Source organism: Marmota flaviventris, chromosome 19 (genome assembly GCF_047511675.1).
Source record: "Marmota flaviventris isolate mMarFla1 chromosome 19, mMarFla1.hap1, whole genome shotgun sequence".
Lineage (NCBI taxonomy): Eukaryota > Metazoa > Chordata > Mammalia > Rodentia > Sciuridae > Marmota > Marmota flaviventris.
The window spans coordinates 13,666,750-13,686,195 of NC_092516.1; the positions used below are offsets into that span (position 1 = coordinate 13,666,750).

Here is a 19,446-nt window from a genome sequence, read left to right on the forward strand (position 1 = left end):
AGGTTTTTAGTTTTTAAGCTACAAGACATAAAAAAACAAAAAACAAAACAAGATGAAACAAAAAAAACAAAAGAAACCATTATTTTAGAAACAGCATATCTGCAACCATTCATTCTTTTAAATTTTTGATTGTGTGCCTGAACTTAAGTGGTATTTTGTACCTGTCTTCTCCCTTTTTGTGATGGTTACTCTTAAGTGTCAACTTGGCTGGGCCGTGGGATGTTCAGATAGCTGGTAAAATTATTTCTGGGGTACATCTGTGAGGATGCTTCTAGAATTGGGATTTGAGTTGGTGAGCTGAACAGAGCAGATGGCTTCATTTCCAAATGTGGGGGGCGTTTTAGTCAGCTTTTGCTGTTGTGGCCAAAGACCCGACAAGAACAATTTTAAGGAGGAAAAGATTATGTGGAGGCTCAGGGTTTCAGAGGTCTCAGTCCGTAGACAGCCGCCTCCATTCCTCGGGAATCAAGGTGAGGCAGAATATCATGGAAGAAGGTTGTGGTGGAAGAAAGCAGCTCAGGACATGACCACCAATGAGAGAGAGAGAGAGAGAGAGAGAGAGAGAGAGAGAAAGAGAGTGCGAGCCCAGAATCCACTGTCCAGGGACAACTTATGTGCCCATAAAGCACACCCCCATTGACCACATCCTCAAGCCACATTCTGTCTTCATTTACAGCTTAATCCCTGTTTGGGGACTGATTTACTGACTAGTACACAATTCTTTCCCCTGCAAACCTTCTTGCATTGTCTCATGCATGAGCTTTTGGAGGACACTCATGTCCAGACCATAATAGTGGGCATCATTCAATCTGTTGAGGGCCTGACAGAGCAAAAGGTGAGGAAGGCTGAATTCACTGTGCCAATTTGAGCTGGGACGTTGGCTTTTTCCTGCCCCTGATACTCCTAGTTCTTAGGCCTTCAGACCTGAGCTGGACTCTACACCGTGGGCTTCCCAGGTGCCAAACCTTTGAGGCACAGCCCAGCTTCCCTAGATCTCCCGCTTGAGGAAGGCCGATGGTGGGGCTCTCCAATCTCCGTATTCCTGTGAGCCTACGCCTTATAGTAAATCTCTTCCTTATAGCTAAGATTCCTTAATTCCCTTTCTTTCTTTCTTTCTTTGTATGTATATAATCTATAATTTCCTATTGGCACTGTTTCTCTGGAGAACCCCATTATACTTCTTTTCTACCAGGGTCACCATTTCCCTTTAAAGTTTTTTAAAAATTTTTAAACTTTAAGTTGCTACACATCCACAGTAGGGAAATTAAGAAAGCAGTAGCCAGAAAAGGAGGTAAGGCCCAGAAACCCCATTAAAACTAATGTTTTAGTGTTCATCCTGCTAAATTACTCTTTCCAGTATCAAAAATACAAATAAATATTTAGTCATGTTTTATTAAAAATTAGATTATGTATAAATTCTGTTATATGGTCTTCTTTTTCATTTAATACACTCTGAATATCATTCTGGTTATCAGCCAGAGAGGAGGTCACGATGTTTAGCACTCCATGGTATAGCTAACCAGTGATGTGGAAGGAGATTCATGATATATTTGCAAATGGAAAAAAAATTTTTGAGCTACAATTTTTTATTCAAATAGAAGATATACATATGAAAAACAGATGTCTGAGCAGTTTGGAAGAAAACCAATGATAGTTATCTTTGGAAATTTGGACCAGAGGGGAGGAAGTACAGTATTGGAGTCTTTTAAATAACCATGTAGTACTTTACAAATATGAAAACCATGGGCAAATAGTCATCCATAGCTCAGTGGACTACAAGGCATGCAAACTTTGGTCCTCTAAGTGTCCCAGACGACCCTGTACTCATACCGGCCTCAGAGGGCTACAACCCCCAGTCTCTCTCTCTCTCTCTCTCTCTCTCTCTCTCTCTCTCTCTCTCTCTTGATACCAGGGATTGAACCCAGGGGCCCTGGACCACTGAGCCACATCCCCAGCCCTATTTTGTATTTTATTTAGAGACAGGTCTCACTGAGTTGCTTAGCACCTCACTTTGGCTGAGGCTGGCCTTGAACTCACGATACCATACCCCTGCCTCAGCCTTCCAAGTGGCTGGGATGACAGGCGTGCACCACTGTGCCCAGCCGGTCTCTTTTTAGTTCTTAAAAAATGCCATGCCTTCTTACCTAGGGACTTCACGGTTCCCATTCCTATCCTGCTGTGTCACCCTTCCCAGCTTCTCCTCATCCTTTAGACAGGGACACATGTCCTCAGAGAGGACTCCCTAGGTACCCTACTAAGGGTCAGGGGCAGGAATCAGTTTATTGGAGCTCTCAAGAGGGGGTGATCTAGACAAGTTTTGTTTTCGCCCCAGAACTGCCTTCAGCTCTTCTCTCTGAAGTCCCTTTCTTTCATGGCATGTTAGGGGCAGGTTGTTCCTTGTCTTTTCTGTATGCTCTGATTTCACAAAGTCTAGTCTTAAAATCTCAGTCTCAACCCCACCTTAATGCTCACCCAGCCCCTCTGCCCCTCCCCCCCCATGGGCTTGGGTACAGGAAGAGGGTTGTCTGGTCTTTGTGCCTCTGTCCCCTCCTCTTCTGAGTCTCTTCCCTCCTGTGGGTCTGGGTGGGAAAGAGGGAGATACAAAAGGACACTTTCTATTGCCATCATTTCTTGACTGCCACTGCTTCAGCCAAGCCCACTTGGCCACCTGTGACCTGTGGACAGGCCCCCCGTGTTGGCTCTCTGACTTGGCGTGCGTGTTTCATTTGGGTTTTTCCTCAGGGGAAACAGCAGGCTGCAGAGACCCCTTGTGAGGACCTACCCTGACTCCCCCTCTTCTACCACCACCTGACCCCAGTCCACTCCCAGCCTTTTTCTCTTGGGGTCTCCTTACCCAATAGCCAGACCTCTTCAGGATGGCAAAGGAAAGATAGCTACCCCTCAGAGTGGCCTCATGCTCAAAAGTAAAGGCACTAGGAAAGGGACAAGCCAATTTCGTGCGTCTCCTGATAAGAAGTGCAGAGGACACATTTCTTATGCGCTACTCCTGTCCAGAATCCATAGCTTGAATGTGATAATGAGGAAAGAGACGCACATTGAAGGACATGTTATAAAATAACTGATTCTTCAAAAAATGCCAAAGTCAAGAGTAGAGGAGACCAAAGAGACAGGGCAGGTGAATGCTGTGCACCACCCCAGACTGGGTCCTGGCCAGGGAAAAAAATTGATAAAGGACATTAAACCTGAGATTCAGGCTTCATATTAGCTAATAAGTAACAGTACTAACTTTCCTGATTTTGATCAGTGAACTCAGATCAAGTAAGAAATTGCCTTATTTATTTGTTTTCTTGCAGTGCTGAGGATTGAACCCAGGGCCTTGCCCCTGCTAGGCCAGCACTCTACCATTGATCTACGTCCCCAGGCCTCAGCTCTTGCTTAAGATACATGCTGAAGGTTTTAGGGGTCAAAGGACATGATAGGCAGATTGGTCTTAAGTAATTCAGAAACAGATAATGTGTACTACACAAGCACATGTGCATATACACATAGAAAATGTCAACGTAAATATGGTGAAATACAAAAAAATTGGTGCATCTAGGAGTTTTTTGTACAATTATTGCAACTCTTTTGTAAATTCACTATTATTTTGAGCTTTTAAGTGAAAAAAAAAAAAAATTCCAGTGCCTCACGTCCAGAGATCCTGACATCATTGCTGTGGGTGAGCCCCAGGCATCAGTGTTGAGTGTTGATCTTCCCCGGTGCTGACGTTCAGCCAGGGTGGAGACCCTAAGGAGATGCAGGATCCCCAATTATTTTGTGCTCTTTTAAAACATGGAGTCCAGAGGCAGATGTGTTGGTGCACACACAGAAGGCTGAGGCAGGAAGATCAAAAGATCAAGGTCAGTCTGGGAAACTTAGGAAGACCTTGTCTCAAAAAAATAAAATACAAAGGGCTGAAGATGTAGCTCAGTGTAGAGTCCCCCCTGGTGTGATCACCATATTGTGGGGGGTAGGCGACAAAAACATGGAGTCCTCTAGGCGTCCAGTTCTCAGCTCTGAGCAACAAGGCAAGTCCAGCTGATGCTTGACTGGGCATCTGGGTTTTGTTTATCTGGCAGTTTTGTGTCTTCCCCATAAGAATGTAGGCTCCATGAGAAAAAGATCTGGTTTGCCTGTCTCATCCCCTGGCATAGCACCTGGCACAAAGTGAGCATAAGTAAAAATGGGATTCATGAACGGAACTGTGAGGCTTAAATGAGTCAATACCCAGAAACGGCTGCAGAGTAGGAGCACATCCCATCGGGGATCCCTCAGAGCAGCAGCTTGGGCTCTGACCACCGCTGGCTCAGCCCAGGCCACTCTCCCATGCACAACTGCCACTTCATTACACTTCAGAACTGGAAGGCAATCAGGGCTATAATCAGTTTAAAGGTCAAGGGAAGTACAGTGTCTATTTATTGCTATTTTTCCATATTCTTTGGAGTTGATTTGCTGTGGGTTGATTTGGCTTGCTATGGAGCCAGGAGAGCGGAGCAGATTGAATGGTGTTACGGGCCACCAGGAGGGCAGAGTGGAAGCAGCCAGATCTGGCCACCTGCTGCTGTCTGCCTGTGGCCTTCCTAGGGCTTCAGGAGCAGTGCTTTCTGAACAATAGGGGTCTTCAGAAAAAGCCCCAGTGTGGAACAGTGGTAGACGCCCTTTTGTGAAATGGCCAATTCTAAAGGTCGTCTCCAGGTCTGTGATCACTTGAGAGGAAATGGGGAGCTGGAGACAGAGCTCAGTGGTAGAGCGCTTCTCTAGCGTGTGCAAGGCCCTGGGTTCCATCCCCAGTACTTGGGGGGGGGGGGGAAGTACAAGTTGCCCTTGAAATCCAAACTACCACTTCTTTCCATGCGACCCTGACCTAGTCAACTTCATTAAGCCTCCATTTTTCCACATATAAAATGGCTCTCATAATAGGACCTGTCTGTCTCACATAGTTGTTGTAGGATTCCAAGGATCATCTTTAATCCTGATACATAGTCCCCATCAGTGTCGGTTATCATCACAATCGAAATATTGTGCATTTAACAATTGTGTGTTGGTTTCCTCTGATACACTCTGAGCTCCACGCGGTTCCATTTGAGTCTGTGTTTATCTCATTCGTCCTGTTGCCTTGCACCAAGCCTGGTCCTGGGCAGATGGTCTGTACAGACATATCTGGGGTATGAAGCTCTGGGCTTCATTTTATAAGTAGAAGCTCAGCAGGAGGATTGCAAGTTTAAGTCCAGCCCTAGCTAAATTGCCTGTCTGATTAAGAAGTGTGTGGGTGTGGGGGGGAATGCTGGGAATGTAGAACCCAGTGGTAAAGTGTTCCTGGGTTCTATCCCCAGTATTGGGAGAAAGAGAGACAGGCAGAGAGAGAGACAGAGACAGAGACCCAGAAGGGTTGAGAAGTTTCTCACCGTCACACAGCAGTGGGGCCTGGGGCTAGGCCCTGGTCTTCGCTTTCTCTGTCCAGTGTTCTAACACATCTCTGAGGGGAAAAGCAGAGACAGGTTCTCTTTGTGTTCCTTCTGTGGTGCTGGGGATCCAACCCGGAACCTCACTCATGCTAGTCAAGTGCTCTACCTCTCAGCTACACGCCAGCCCCACAAGCCACTCTCTTGGATTCTATCATCAGACCCAAACTTCTAGAATCTTCTTGAGCAGGACATGGTATGTCTAAATTATCATTGTGTGCCAGGATTCTTTTTTGAGGCTTCCCAGTAGGGGCTGAATCACAAGGAGCAGGATGCAACCTGCAGCTCACCAGGTGAGATAGAACCCTCTGTTTCCTCCATGTTATCTCCAAGCGGAATCCAGTTATGATATCATGCACCTGAGTGACTTCCCATTTTCAATCTCATGAATCTGGGTGGGGGAGGGTTAGAAAATTTATGTCCCTAGGGTTGGGGATACTGCTAGAGGTACAGCACTTACCTTGCAAGCATAAGGCCATGGGCTCCTCCTCAGCACTGCAAAAAATATATGTCCCTAGCCAAGGTGACATTGCAATGACGATGACACCACAAATTCAGCAATTTGAAAGTGACGTTAAGCCCAGGCTAGCTCTTCTTCAGACCTGCAACAAAACATAGTAGAGCCACTGCAAATGAAATTCAACTTTATTTTTTAAAAATAAGAGCTTCGTCTATGTACATATCCAGCAGACACATCACTCTATGACCCATATTGTCAATGGTATTTAGAACATGAATAAATTTTGCCAAGTTCATTTCTTGGAGCACCTCAGGGCAGACAGGAGGTCTAGGGAGAGCGGTGTCAGCTGTTGGGTAGATCATGGTCATATATAACCCATCTCATGTTACACCAAGTCAGAGCCACCGTCCCCAGCAGAGTTCTCTTCTGGGACAGAAATGGTGTGAAATTATCCTCCAGTCTCTATCCATCGGGACAGATGTGGGGATTATTTTTAAATGTGTGTGTTAAGAATTTCAGCCAGTGCAACTCAAAAGAGGATGCCTAAGTCATTTTTGAGATGTAAAAATCCTGTCTTGAAGAATAGCATATTTTAGCTTCATATAGTCAGTGAGTGTTTTTAAATGTGCTTTGTAATTGAATATCCACATTTTATTTGGGAATCTCATTTTGAGCAGAGAGAAGGAAACCATAAAAAAAATTTCCTATAAAATCAGATTATATTATACACATACCCCCCCATTAGATAAATTTCTTAACACTGTATGTGTATTTTTATATATATACAAATAATCTTTTTTCTTTCTTTATTTCTCAGTACTGGGGATTGAACCCCAGGGGTGCTCTATCACTGAACTACATCCCCAGCCCTTTTGATTTTTATTTTTGAGACAGGTCTCACTAAATTGCCGAGGCTGACCTTGGACTTGGGATCCTCTTGCCTTAGCCTCCCAGTTCTCTGGGCTTACAGGCCTGCACCACCGTGCCGGGTCACAAATAATCATTACTTTATCACTTGATTTTTTTAGGAAATGGTGGCAGGGAAATTGATTACTTACCTGTCAAAGGAAATTGATTATTTACTTTTTATTTCCTTAACTGTTTATTCCCTACTTCAGAGATTTGTAATAGTTACAGAAACACATAAAATATAAGATTTTTAAGTAAATACAGCAATTGAGTCAAGGAAAAATTAATATTTGGGAACAAGGAAAACCACTAACTGCAGTTAGTAAAATATTCGCTTCAAGGACTATGCTTGCTAGAGATTTTCTAAAATTTTTAAATATTTAACTGACAAACAAAAATTGTTTTATGTTCAATTGTGTATGTTCAAAGTGTACAATGTGATGATTTAATTAATGTGCATATATTGCATAATCATTACCACAACCAAATTAATTAACGCATCCATCACCATTCGTTTGAGGGTGAGTGTGTGAGTGCAGGCGTGGGTGTGGGTGTGGGGGGGTGAGAACACTTACAATCTGCTCTCTTATCAAATTTTGAGTAAACAATCCAGTATTAACTATAGTTGCTATGATCTGCTTTAGATTCACAGAATTAATTTCTCTTATGACTGAAGATTTGTACCCTCTGGCCAACACAGAGGTTTCTTAGAAGAGACAAGGCAAAGAGGAAACACAACCTGTTACATAATTCAGTATCTATAAGAAAAAATGACAAGCCACTGGTTGAGGAAGTACTGGGCCCATCCCTAACACGTTATGCAATGTGAATAATGGCGTCAAAAATGTTCTTACAATAAACAGAAATACGGCCCTTAGTTTCCTAGAAGCCACAACAATAAAGGAAACAGCACTGCTGTTTGGCACCGCTTCCTAGGAACTGAAACCTGGTTTTTCAGCCATAGAGAGGACAGGGGTAGCACATTACACCATGCTTCAGTGTCTCCCATCTAGGGGGAAGAGATGGGAGCCCAAGCAAGGGATAGAAACCAGAGAGATTTGTTTTCCCTATTTTAAACTTAGATTGTATGGCAGTCCCAGCTATTAGGATTTGCCTGTGGATTAAGGGACATTCTTGAGCTGGGGATGCAGCTCAGTGGTAGAGGGTTTGTCTAGCATGCACGAGGCCTTGGGTTCAAGCCCCAGCACCATAAAAATAGTGAAATAAATAAGCTCCTCATCTTGGCCACACCACCTACTTGTGCCTTGAGGATGCTGCCAGGACTTAGTTCCTATGCTGTTCCCAGGTACGTCTCTGAGAGCAGAGAAGACCTGTTACAAAGGCGTGATTGTGATTGATGGAGCACGTACCTGCCTCAGTACATGCTGTGCCTAGTACTCCATGTTTCAGTGTGATGCTCAGAACTGCTCTCAGAGAGATGCCACCTTCACACTGAGGTGCAGAAACTGGGGCTGGGAGAATATAAGACTTGCTCAAGGTCACACAGCTCATAGCGCCAGAGACCAGGGATTTGAACCCAGATCTGCCTGATGCCAAGGAGCTAAGGGCCACCCAGGGACCCAAGTGCCCAGCACAGGGCCTCCCATCTGGAGACCTGCCAGCCCCCAGCTGGACAGCAGCAGCTTCTGGCACACTTCCCACCGTGCGTGGGCGTTGAAATGACTGCAGGCCAGGGTATAGGGGAGGCTCCAGGTGGGGGAGGCCGAGTCCCTCACCTGAAGGCTGCAGGATCTATACCTTACATTTTGGGGAGATGTGTTCATTGGAGCAGGAAGGCAAGGTCAAGTGAACAAAGGGGGAGGACATTCTTATCTGCATCCAGCCTCACAGATGAGGAGCAGAGAAGGGCTTTGCCACCCAAGGGGACCCAGTGCGGGGAGTGTCCTAAGCTGTGGCTCAGGAGCTGGTTCTGGTATTAGCTGAGACCCTTTGTGAGGATAAACAGAAGCTCTCGTGCAGCAAGAAAGGTCCAACCTCCAGTGAGGCAGCCACTGTTGAGTGTGTCAGCCTGTAGTGTCACCTGCTACCAGCATATAAATATGTATAAGCACATATATTTATATTATATAATATATTTATATTATGGTTATTGTACGTTAACTTGCTTTTTTCTTCAGCTGACAACATATCATGGACATCTTTTCATACCAATACATACAGGTCTATCTCATTATTTTTAGTGGCTCCAGAAGAATGACAGGTCTGTACCATACTTTTAACCAATCCCTGTGAATGGATGTTTGGCTTGAATCATGAACAATGCTCCGGAAGCACTTTTGTAAGCATGTTCTTGTTACTTATAGAAATATTTCTATGGGACAAGCTCTTAGAAGTGGAATTACTCTGTCAAAGGACATTCATGTATTTAGACATGTCTAAATTTAGACAGCAGTCACCAAATTATGATAAAAAATGTTGCGTCAATTTGTACTTAATGCCCCCAACCCACTGGGAGACTTCTGCTGGGTCATGTAATCATTATGTTTCATTTTCCCTCCTCGTAAAATAAGAATTATTATGCCTTGTCGTGATTCTAAATGAGGTCATTGTTTTGATAACACCGTTGCTGTTGAAGAAGAAATATATCTATAATCTGTCATTTTCATTTAAACCTTTTTCTTTCTTGTCTCCTCAAACCTTAGTTCCTTCTCCTTTTTAACCCATGGAAGAATTAAAAATTTGACCAGGATATATCTAGTAAGTTCATGACTTGGTATTACTTCCATCAATTCTATTTCTAAGACTCACCCAGCACGTGGGGGTGTTTGGATGACATCAACTTTCACATGTATCTTTTCATTTAAAACTTGCAGAAGTTCTATCCAGCTAGAACAGGGCTTCTATTGAAATGCTTGCAGCTCTAGACTGTTCTGATGAGGTTAGAAAGTAACATAAGCAGGACTCTATAGCACATATCTGTAGTCCCAGCTACTCAGGAGGTGGACACAGAGATTACTTGAGTCCAAGAGTTCAAGGACAGCCTGGGCAACATCTCTTAAAAAAAAAAAAGTAAATAGAAGATGATTTCCTTTCTTAATGGTTTGCTCCCAAAGTTCAAGATCCTGAATGTAAGTTTATGTAAACGAGCACTCCCAACCTCATTAGCTTCATTCTGTCATCTGTCTGTTTAGCATTATTCTTTGTAATTATGCTGATGCAGAAGGTTATTGTAAGATCTAGATGAATCTAAAAACCTCTGGAAGGGTCATGACCAGGCTGGAGTAAGTTCCCTATTTCTCAACTGGGCAACCTTGAGCAGGTGGCTTAATCTTTCTGTGACTGTATAGCAAGAAATGGCAGCACTAACATTAGTAACCACACAGTAGGTGTTTTGTTTGTTTGTTTGCAGCACTGGGGGTTGAAACAGGATCTCACTGGTGTGAGTCAAGCACTCTTCCACTGAGCCACATCCCCAGTCCTGAGTAGGGTTTCTATGAGAATTAAATTAACTGGAATAGCACCTGGCTCATAATACATGATCAACAAAAGGAAACTATTATTATTATTAGGCAAATTGTTCAACATACGATTAATATGAGTTACAATTAAGCATATTGGATTTGGGAGCTGCCAGAACCTGGGTCCTGCCTCTTCTCACCAGAGAGGCCACAGGCAAGTTCCTCCTCCTCTTAAGACTGTTTTCTCCCCTGTTACCTGGGGACAATTAGGACCTGTCCCAAAGGGCTCCTGTGATAAGACAGCCAGGTGTGGCAGTAAACAGGTGGCCAGCACAAAGTGAATGGTCAACCATTGGTGTTTGGTTTTAGTAACATTTTCAAGATGTCAGCAAAAAGAACATTTTTATTCCAGATAATTGACCGATGGCAGTGGTTCTCAAGGCTGGGTCAGGTCAGAGACCAGAGAGGTGATTATGTGGGTTTGTTCTTAGTGGAGAACGTCGTAACCACTTTAGCCAAACCCTAATTCTGTGGATTAACTACAGGATCCCAGTAGTAGCTTTGGATTCAAACTCTTCCTTTGTGTGACTTTTCTCACCAATGCAATTTCATTTGGATAAAAATCCAGGGATCTGAATTCATGGCCCAACTCTGCAGTGTACTAACTTGGCGGGCCTTGCCTGCGGCTTTGGCAAATGGAAGGGGTGGACAGGAAATGTCTATGACAGTAAGACAGAGTGTCTCCTGGTGCTTGCTGTGGGCCTTTTCCCTTCCAGGAAGAGGCCTCCTGCTGGGCAGCTCCAACCCAGAAAGATCTGCTGCCATTGTCCCCGTGGTGGGTGTTGAGTTGGGGACTTTGATCTCAAGACTGAGGGCAAGAACAATAGATGGTGAACGTGTAAAATGGAGGAGAACTGGGTAGGATGGGGAGAAGAAGGAAGTGTGGACTGGGTATTTGGGAATTTAAGAGAACCTGGCGGAGGGCAGGGGTGCGGCTCGGGGCTCCGAGCACTTGTCTAGCGTGTGCAAGGACAGGGTCCCATCCCCAGCACTGCAGGAGCAGGGGCATGGGGGCAAAGGATGGGAATGTTGAAAGGAGATTTTTGTGACGTTGACCACATGTTTGAGAAGATGGGAAGAAGATATTCTGTACTGGGAACCCCTCTTGTCACCACATTTGGGTCTGTCACACCCAGAGGTGACTTTCTGAAAGAAAGCTGGAACTGACAGGGGGAGGGCAGTGGGAGATTGCACCTGCCGTGTCATGCCTTGTCACAGCCGCGGGATGGCATTGCTCAGGTCCCTGTCATGGCTCTAATCATGAGGGCCTACTGCGAGCCAGGACTTCACGTTTGTCATTTCTAATCGGACAGCAGTCGAGTGAGAAGAAACTCCCATCTCTCAGAGCAGGAAGCTGTGTGTCTGAGGTCGCACACTGTGGAGTGACAGACCTGGGGGAGCCTAGAACTTACCACCTGTGTTCATCACCGTGACCAGAATACCTGGCTAAAACTTAGGGGAGGAAAAGTTCAGTTTAACTCGCGGTTTCAGAGATTGAGTCCTTGGTCGGCTACTCCATTGCTCTAGGACAAGATAAGGCGGAACGTCATGCCTCAGGAAGGGTGTGGCAGAGGCAGCGGGGCCCACTCATGGTGGCCAGGAAGCAGGAGGGCAAGGGGAAGGGGCTGCAGGGCAGATGCACCCTCCCAGGGCACACACCTGTGTCCCCCCTCCTCCAGCCACGCCCCGCCTGCTCAGTTAGTCCACGCCAGCTAGGACAGGCTGATGAGTGACAGCTCCCACCGTCCATCAGCTCACTCCTGGATATCCTGCATTGTCACGGGGACACTGGGTGGACACTGCATCCAGTCCCGCCCTGCCCTTCCCACAGCCTTCCTTTCCGTCTTCCTGTGGAGAGCAGGGAGTCCATGCTCTTTAAAAGAGCAACAGGAGTTCAGAAGGTCACACGGCAGCGAGAAGAGATGAAAGGCCACGCCTGGGCGACACAGATGAGCCTCAAAAGCGCAAGAAGCCCGACACGGGCCACCTGTTGTGTCACGCCGTGACATGAACTGTGCAGAGCAGGCACGTGGTTAGACACAGGAGGTGGATGAGCAGTTGCCCTAGGGCTGGGGCTGCAGGACTGAGGGGACAGCAGCTAAGGGTTCAGGGCTTCTGCCAGGTGACGTAATATTGGAGAATCGATAGTGTTAGTGGTTGCACGTGTGAGAATACGCCCCAGCCCACTGAACTGTGGCTGTAAACGGGCCGATTGCACGGTATGTGAGTTCTAGCTCACGCCATTCAGCAGTTACAGGGAAGGACAGCCCCCCCGTGTCTCCATGCTTCCTGTCACCCTCTCCGTGAATCCTACCTGGCCACTCTGCCTGCCCCCTCCCTCTACCCTGTGTGTGCCCATCTAACATCTTATCTGCTGGTGAGTCAGAAAGCACTGACCCATCCCAAAAGTGGATCCAACACGCTCCTTTGGGTGGGGACGGATCAAGAACTTAGCATCAGTGCTACCTCCTCCTCACAGACTTGGGGGAGTAAAGAAATGTGGCTGCCCTTCAGCCATCACTGCCATGAAGGATATGGGGTGAGGCCGTCCAGGGGGCAGGGAGCCCCACTCCTTCCATGTCCCCTGGGCACCTACTGAGCATCTGTGAGGGTGCACAGTTCGCTGTGTTCCTGCCCTTACCAAGTCTCTTTGTGATAATAATTTTTAAGTATTTAGATCTTCTGAGTCACCCAGGATTTTAAGGATTTATTTGGCTTATTTTCTGTGGGTCTGCATTAGAACGCCAGGCTTCTGGCTGCAGGAACTCCCCTGTCCTTCCTGGTTGGTTCATGGCTGTGTTCTCAGCACCTGGAACAGGGTCCAGCACGGGAGATGTTCGAGAGATATCTGTTGGTTGAATGAATGATCTTCTGCACAAATCATTCAGCTTGGTAAGCACTGAAGGTCAAGGACAATTGACCTTGTGGACAAGGTCAATCTCAAGTATACAGAACTGTTTCCAAACAAAAGAAGTTAGTTTACACATAGTATATATGAATAAAGACAAAAAAATCTGTTTGAAAATGACCCTAAATGCTAATAGTGATGATTTCTAAGTAAGAGTGATGCAGGTGATAGATGGGTTGATATTTGCCTATTTTTTTCTAAAAGAAATGTGGGAAATTGTTTCTTCTTTTCTGATTATTCATATTTTCTGTAATAACAAGGAATTTCCCCGGGCATTGCATGCTTACTATGAGGTAGTCATTTTCCTGAGCATGGCACTAGTAGCAACTCAACGAATCTTCATAACAACCCTCTGAGGTCTCCATTTTATGAATGAGGCACAGAGAGGTTAAACAATATAGCAAGAGAGTAGCAGGGTGGATCAGAGATTCCAGAATCCTCTCTCTTCCCTCCCTCATTATGCTGCAGTGCAAGAGTGTTATTTATGGAGCTAAAATGCTCACGGAAAATCTGTTGCTGTTCAGTTTTGAAGGAAGCTCATCAGGACCCAACCTCTGATTCTACAGCCGAGGGAATAAAGCTCATGCCCCTTTATGCCTGTTACCTGGCTTAGAGGAACGTGATCCAGCCTGCCAAATTGCCCTGCCTCCTCTCTGCATGCGTATTTGACACACAGTATTCACCCTAGAATCTAAATATAGGATCTGGACGGCTAATGTGTCTTGCCAGTTTTCAGATTCAACCCTCATTAGCCCAGGATGTGGAAAAATTTAAAGGCATAGAGTTATGGAGGCTAGGTGTTAAAAAGGACACTCCAGATCCTTTTAATGTAATTTAAACCTGTCCTCTTATCAAAGTAATGCATTCTCACTATGAAAGAGATAGAAAAGTATCATGAGTCCTAAAAAAGTTAACTACCCAATGTCACTGAATGCACTTTGGTGTGTAGGAAAACTTCTTAAAATGACTGATTTTGCCCCCATTCAAGTAGGAGGGAGACGGAGGAGACTAGGGGGCTTCTGTTGCTGCTGTGTGCGTTGGAATTGCCCTCATTTGCTTTTCATGGCATTCAGAGACTTGTCATTTAAGAGGTTTCTAAGTGACATTTGAAGCCTTTCACAATGAGCTGCTATTAGTGGTAGAGATAAAGGAGTCCCAAGACTTGCTCTGGAACTCTGGCTGGAGGCTTCCAGGCTGTGTATCTGTGAACAATGCATTTAACCTTCCTGATTGTTCATCTGTTAACCAGAAAATAAGATGAATACCCCAACCTCAAAGCCCACATGAAAAACTTGAGCTATTGCTCCCATACAAAATCTCACCGGCCACGTGACTTGAAACAAGCTCCTTCCCAGTTGCCTCCTCTGGACAATGGGAATGATAAAGCACCCCCTCACCGATCCTGCAGAGACTCAAGTGATCTAGTGCATGTACCGTGCATTGCGGTTTTTCCCTCCTTGGAGATATTATGAATAATGCTGCTGCGAACCTTCGTGTGCAGGTTTTCATCCCCTCGGGAACACAGGAGCAGACTTGCTAGGTCAAATGAGAACTTTAGGGTTAACAGTGGGAGGCACTGCCAGACGTCTCCCAGAGTGGCTGAACCAGAGTCCATTTCCACCAGAAGATTCCCATTTCTGCACGCCCTTGTCAACTCTTGTTACTGTCTGTCTGTTTGTTAAAGCCATCCTACTGGGTGTGAAGTGGCATCTCATGCGGTCTGCTTTATATTTCCCTGATGGTCAACCCTGTTTAGCATCTTTTCTGGGCTTGTTGGCCATTGGAATATCTTCTTTGGAGAATATCAGTCCAGATCCTTTGACTTTTAAATTGGATTGTTGGTTTTTATTATTGAGTAGTAAGAGTTCTTTAGATATTTTAGATAAAAGTCCCTGATTACATATATGATTTGTAATTCTGTGAATTTTTTTCTCCTTCTTAACGGTGCCTTTTGAGATGCAAAAGCTTTTAAACTTGATAATGTCCGGTTTGTTTGTCATTGGTTGCCTGGGACTTTTTTGTCATATCTAAAAATCCAGACTGATCCCAGCTCAGGAAACTTGACTCACTTTTCCCTAAGAGTCGAAGACTTCAGCATTTTCGGCTAGGCTGTTGATCCATTTTGAGCCGATTTCTGTTTCTGTGTGAGGTGAGGGTCCACCTCGTTCTTGTGCATGTTGGTTCAGCAGCATGTGTTAAAGGACTATTTTTTACCCACTGAATACTCTTGGCACCATTATTGAAAATCAATTGACCGCAAGTGCAAAGGTTTATTTTTGGGCTCTTCATTTGGTTCAATTGATCTGTATGTTCATCCTTATTCAGTATCTCACAGATTTTAAAATTGGAAAGTGTGAGGTCTCCTACTTTGTTCCCCACCCCCACCCCAACACTTTGGGGGCTGTTGTTGGTTCCTTAAGTCTCCACTTATCATCATCTTTTGAGTTTTTTTTTTTTAATACCACTCTTTTCAATTTTATGATCTGTAGGATCATACTGTAGGGTAGTTATTTTCATGAGTTCCTGCTTTTTTTAGTTCTACATTATAAACCTCTCCCCCGTGTTATAAACCTCTTTTACACATGATTGGCTATATCATTTGGTTAAATATATTACTGCTGAGGCCAGCTTCATTTCTAAATCAGTGTATGCTCTTCAGATTAGTGTTTTAAGATATATTTCCCACAAATAACTTTGGAAGAGTTTAATTTTTATTTGTATAGCTGTTGAAAATATTTTTATATATTGAAAATGTTAATCTTTTAATTCAAACTTTGATATGATTTCCCTAAAATCAGCAGAATAGGCAGATAAATGAAGATCAGATCTCACTTAGAAAAGTCACGAATCTTTCTAAGGCTCAGTTTTCTCACCTGAAAAATGGAGATAATAATATCATCATGGAGTTGTTTCCAAGATTACATGGCCTACCACAACACCTGGAACTCAGTAATCCTACTTGTAATAATAATTATTTTCATTGATAAAATTTCAATATCTTCTAAATTTAATTACACAGGCCAGAGGATTGCGGGGGAGAGATAAAGAAAATTAACTAATTAACAGCTATTGGCTGAAGCCAATAAAAGCCTGTTACCCATTCCTGAATGTTTCAAAACCTTGACTTAAAGTCCACAAAGACAGACTCCTAAGTGCCACTATCTCCTGCTTATGTATGAACTTTCTGAACTACTAATCTCAGTCAACCCAGAAGCAACAAGTACAGACTGTAGTCCTACCTGAATCTTCTTCCCCTGGTATGTGTTATACCATCCTAATATCTATAGATAATGTAAATTCAGTGTAATAATTCATGCTTTCCTTTCCTAAAATTTCATCACAAAAATGCTCATGGCTCTCAAGTCTGATGGGTGCACCTTGCATCTGTTCCAGGACCCTCTTCTCAAAGCAAAGTCTCATGAAGTGAGCTTACACTTTCATGCCCTGAGTCTGCCATGAGTGGGCTCTTCCAATTCCCGAGATGTTCTCAAGGCATCTTTCCTATTATCCCAGTCAAAAGTAGTTGGTTTCTTTCTTTCTTTTTAATGGTTCCGATCTCTTCAGCATCTTTAGCACAACACCCTCCTTAGCGGTAACTTTAAATGCACACTCCTCGTCTGGCAAAACTGCTAAGTTTTCCAAATATTTCCACTCTGCTTTTTGCTCCCAATTTTCTCACTGTACATCAGTTTAAACAGCCAGCAATAACTATGCCACAGCCTCAGTGCCTTACTGCTTGGAAATTTCTTCTACCGGATAAACTAGTCCATTACCTTTATAGTCAGCTTCACACAAAGTCTCAGGGCATGGACAAAATGTAGACTGGTTCTTTGTCAGAATGTAACAGGAATGGCTTCTCCTCTAGTTCCCAGTAGAGTCCTGGTTCCCACCTGAAACCTTATGAGCACAGCTTTTACTGTCTGTTTTCCTAAAAGCATTCTGATATCCTGAGCTCCCAGAATCACCCATGAAGCTTCATTTGTAGCATTCTGAGCTTTTTCTAGGCTGTTTATCCAAACTCCTCATGTTAACTAGTTCAAAGGCCTCTGAACCACATGGTTAGCATGGCCCCACTCTCCGTACCAATTTTCTGTAGTCCATTTTCCATCCCTGTGACAAAAAATACCTGGGATTAATAACTTAAACGGTGGAAAAGTTTTGAGGGACATTTAAGATCTAAATCATAACATAGAGTCTGTTGCCCCCCAACCCATCACCACCACCACAAAACAATTCTGATCCTTTGCAGGTACCATGGGGTGTCCTATGATTTCACTCAATTCTGACACTAACTGGAGTTAGCACAGATGCCACAGTTTAAGGGTTCAACCTCACAGGACTGACTGCTTCCACTTCATATGATGGGGAATAAGCAAGTCCCCAGGTTACCTGCAAATGATTTTCAACTCAGCTAAAATCCGAGTTCCCAGGACCTCCTCTCAGGTTTAATCATTTTCTGTAGTGGCTCACAGAACTCAGAAGTCGATGTACTTACCAGGTTGTAACTCAGATGTAACTTGGGGACACATAGGAGAGATGCACATGGCAAGGTATGTGGGAAGGATGCAGAGCCTCCCTATCCTCTTGGGGAGTGCCACCCTCCCTCCCAGCACCTCATGTTGTACTCAACACCCAGACGCCCGCTGAACCTTGTCCTTTTAGGTTTTTATGGAGGCTCTATTAGGTGGGCATGGTTAATTAAATCATTGGCCATTGGTGATCAATTCCCTCTTCCACAGAGCTTGGGGTGGTGCTGAAGGTTCAGCCCTTCAGTTAGGTTCCCCTGGCAACCAGTCCAGATTCTGAGGCTTTCCATGAGCCTCCCCCCCCCCCCCACTGTCTGTCAGTTACCTCATTAGCATACAAAAAGACACTTGCCACTACAGAGATTCCCAGGGTTTTAGGAACTGCATGCCAGGAAACCAGAACAAAGACCCAAATATCTATTGCTCAGTTGGGAAGCAAACATGCAGTGGCCCCCGGCCTTAGCAAGGACTTTGGAGTGGATCCCACAAGCATCAGCAGGGCTGTGTAGAGACTAGTGTGGCTGCAGGTAAGGCGTGGATCCGACCACATGTGTGGAGAGTCCGGAGCACAGGCAGTGAGAATGGACAGAAGTGGATGCGTTTAGGAGATATTTACAGAGTAAAAATGGCATAAGTAGACTGAAGCATTCTTTCTAAAAACAGATTTGTATGCAGATGGCTGGGTCATCCTCAGTGAGAGGTTGAAAACATTCACATTTTCTTTCCAGGGCACCAGGGGGCTTTCCTACTAGACATAACTGTAGACGAAGCTCTTGGAATGTTCCTTAGCATATCCTTTCTGCAGTGCTTGATAAGTTGATTTCTTGACTTGGGCCCCGTCTGCCTGGGTTCCAAGTCAGCCATCAAGATGAGGAAATACTGCCTGAGAATCCCCAAGTGCAAATTGTAATAATTTCTCCATTATTTATTAACTCATTGCACTTGTGGAGGAGTTGTTTAAAAATAAACGGCAGGATTTGTTTCTTGTTTCTATTTTTCTTAAAGGCAACATCTAATATCCAGAGCCTCTGCCAGTCTGAACAGGGATGAGAACTGTTTATACCCTAAGCTCATTCAGAATGCCTGGGATATTTCTAGAGGTTCAGTCTTGGCAGCAGCAGCTGAGAACGCAGAAATAAATTAAAAAGTCATAAGACATGGCTGGCAGGGTTTGTCTGTGTTCATTCACACCCATGACTCACTAGGCTTTTGAAGACACAGAATTTCGAAGGACTACCTAGTGGATGGTGGCTGTTTTAACTGTTGTGCCAAAACTCCAATCCCTATGTGGTTTAACTAATTGTGAAATGGACCAACCCTTGTAAACTGAAATGTAGAAAGAAAATATTAACATATGGAGATATCAGTACTATGAATAACACATAAGGTTTACTCTATTATTTAAAGAAATTTTTAAATATTGATTGAAATACTATTCCATTTTTCTATAGTACCTGCATTTCTTGCATAATTAAGAAATAATTATATTGAACATTTGCCATGTGTTGTGCAATATGCACCAGCATATTTCATTCTTGCACTCTATTTTTTGGGGGGGCAGGGGTTACTGGGGATTGAACTTTGGGCACTCGACCACTGAACCCCATCCCCAGCCCTATTTTGTGTTTTACTTAGAGACAGGCTCTCACTGAATTGCTTAGTGCCTCACTTTTGCTGAGGCTGGCTTTGAACTTGTGATCCT

The 19,446-nt window shown here is 44.3% G+C and overlaps 1 protein-coding gene across 2 annotated transcripts in view; it reads left to right on the forward strand.

Moving 5' to 3' along the window:
• Window positions 1–19,446, forward strand: part of Iqck (IQ motif containing K) — a 119,567-nt gene that overhangs the window by 88,241 nt on the left and 11,880 nt on the right. The gene's annotated exons all lie outside the window — the stretch shown is intronic.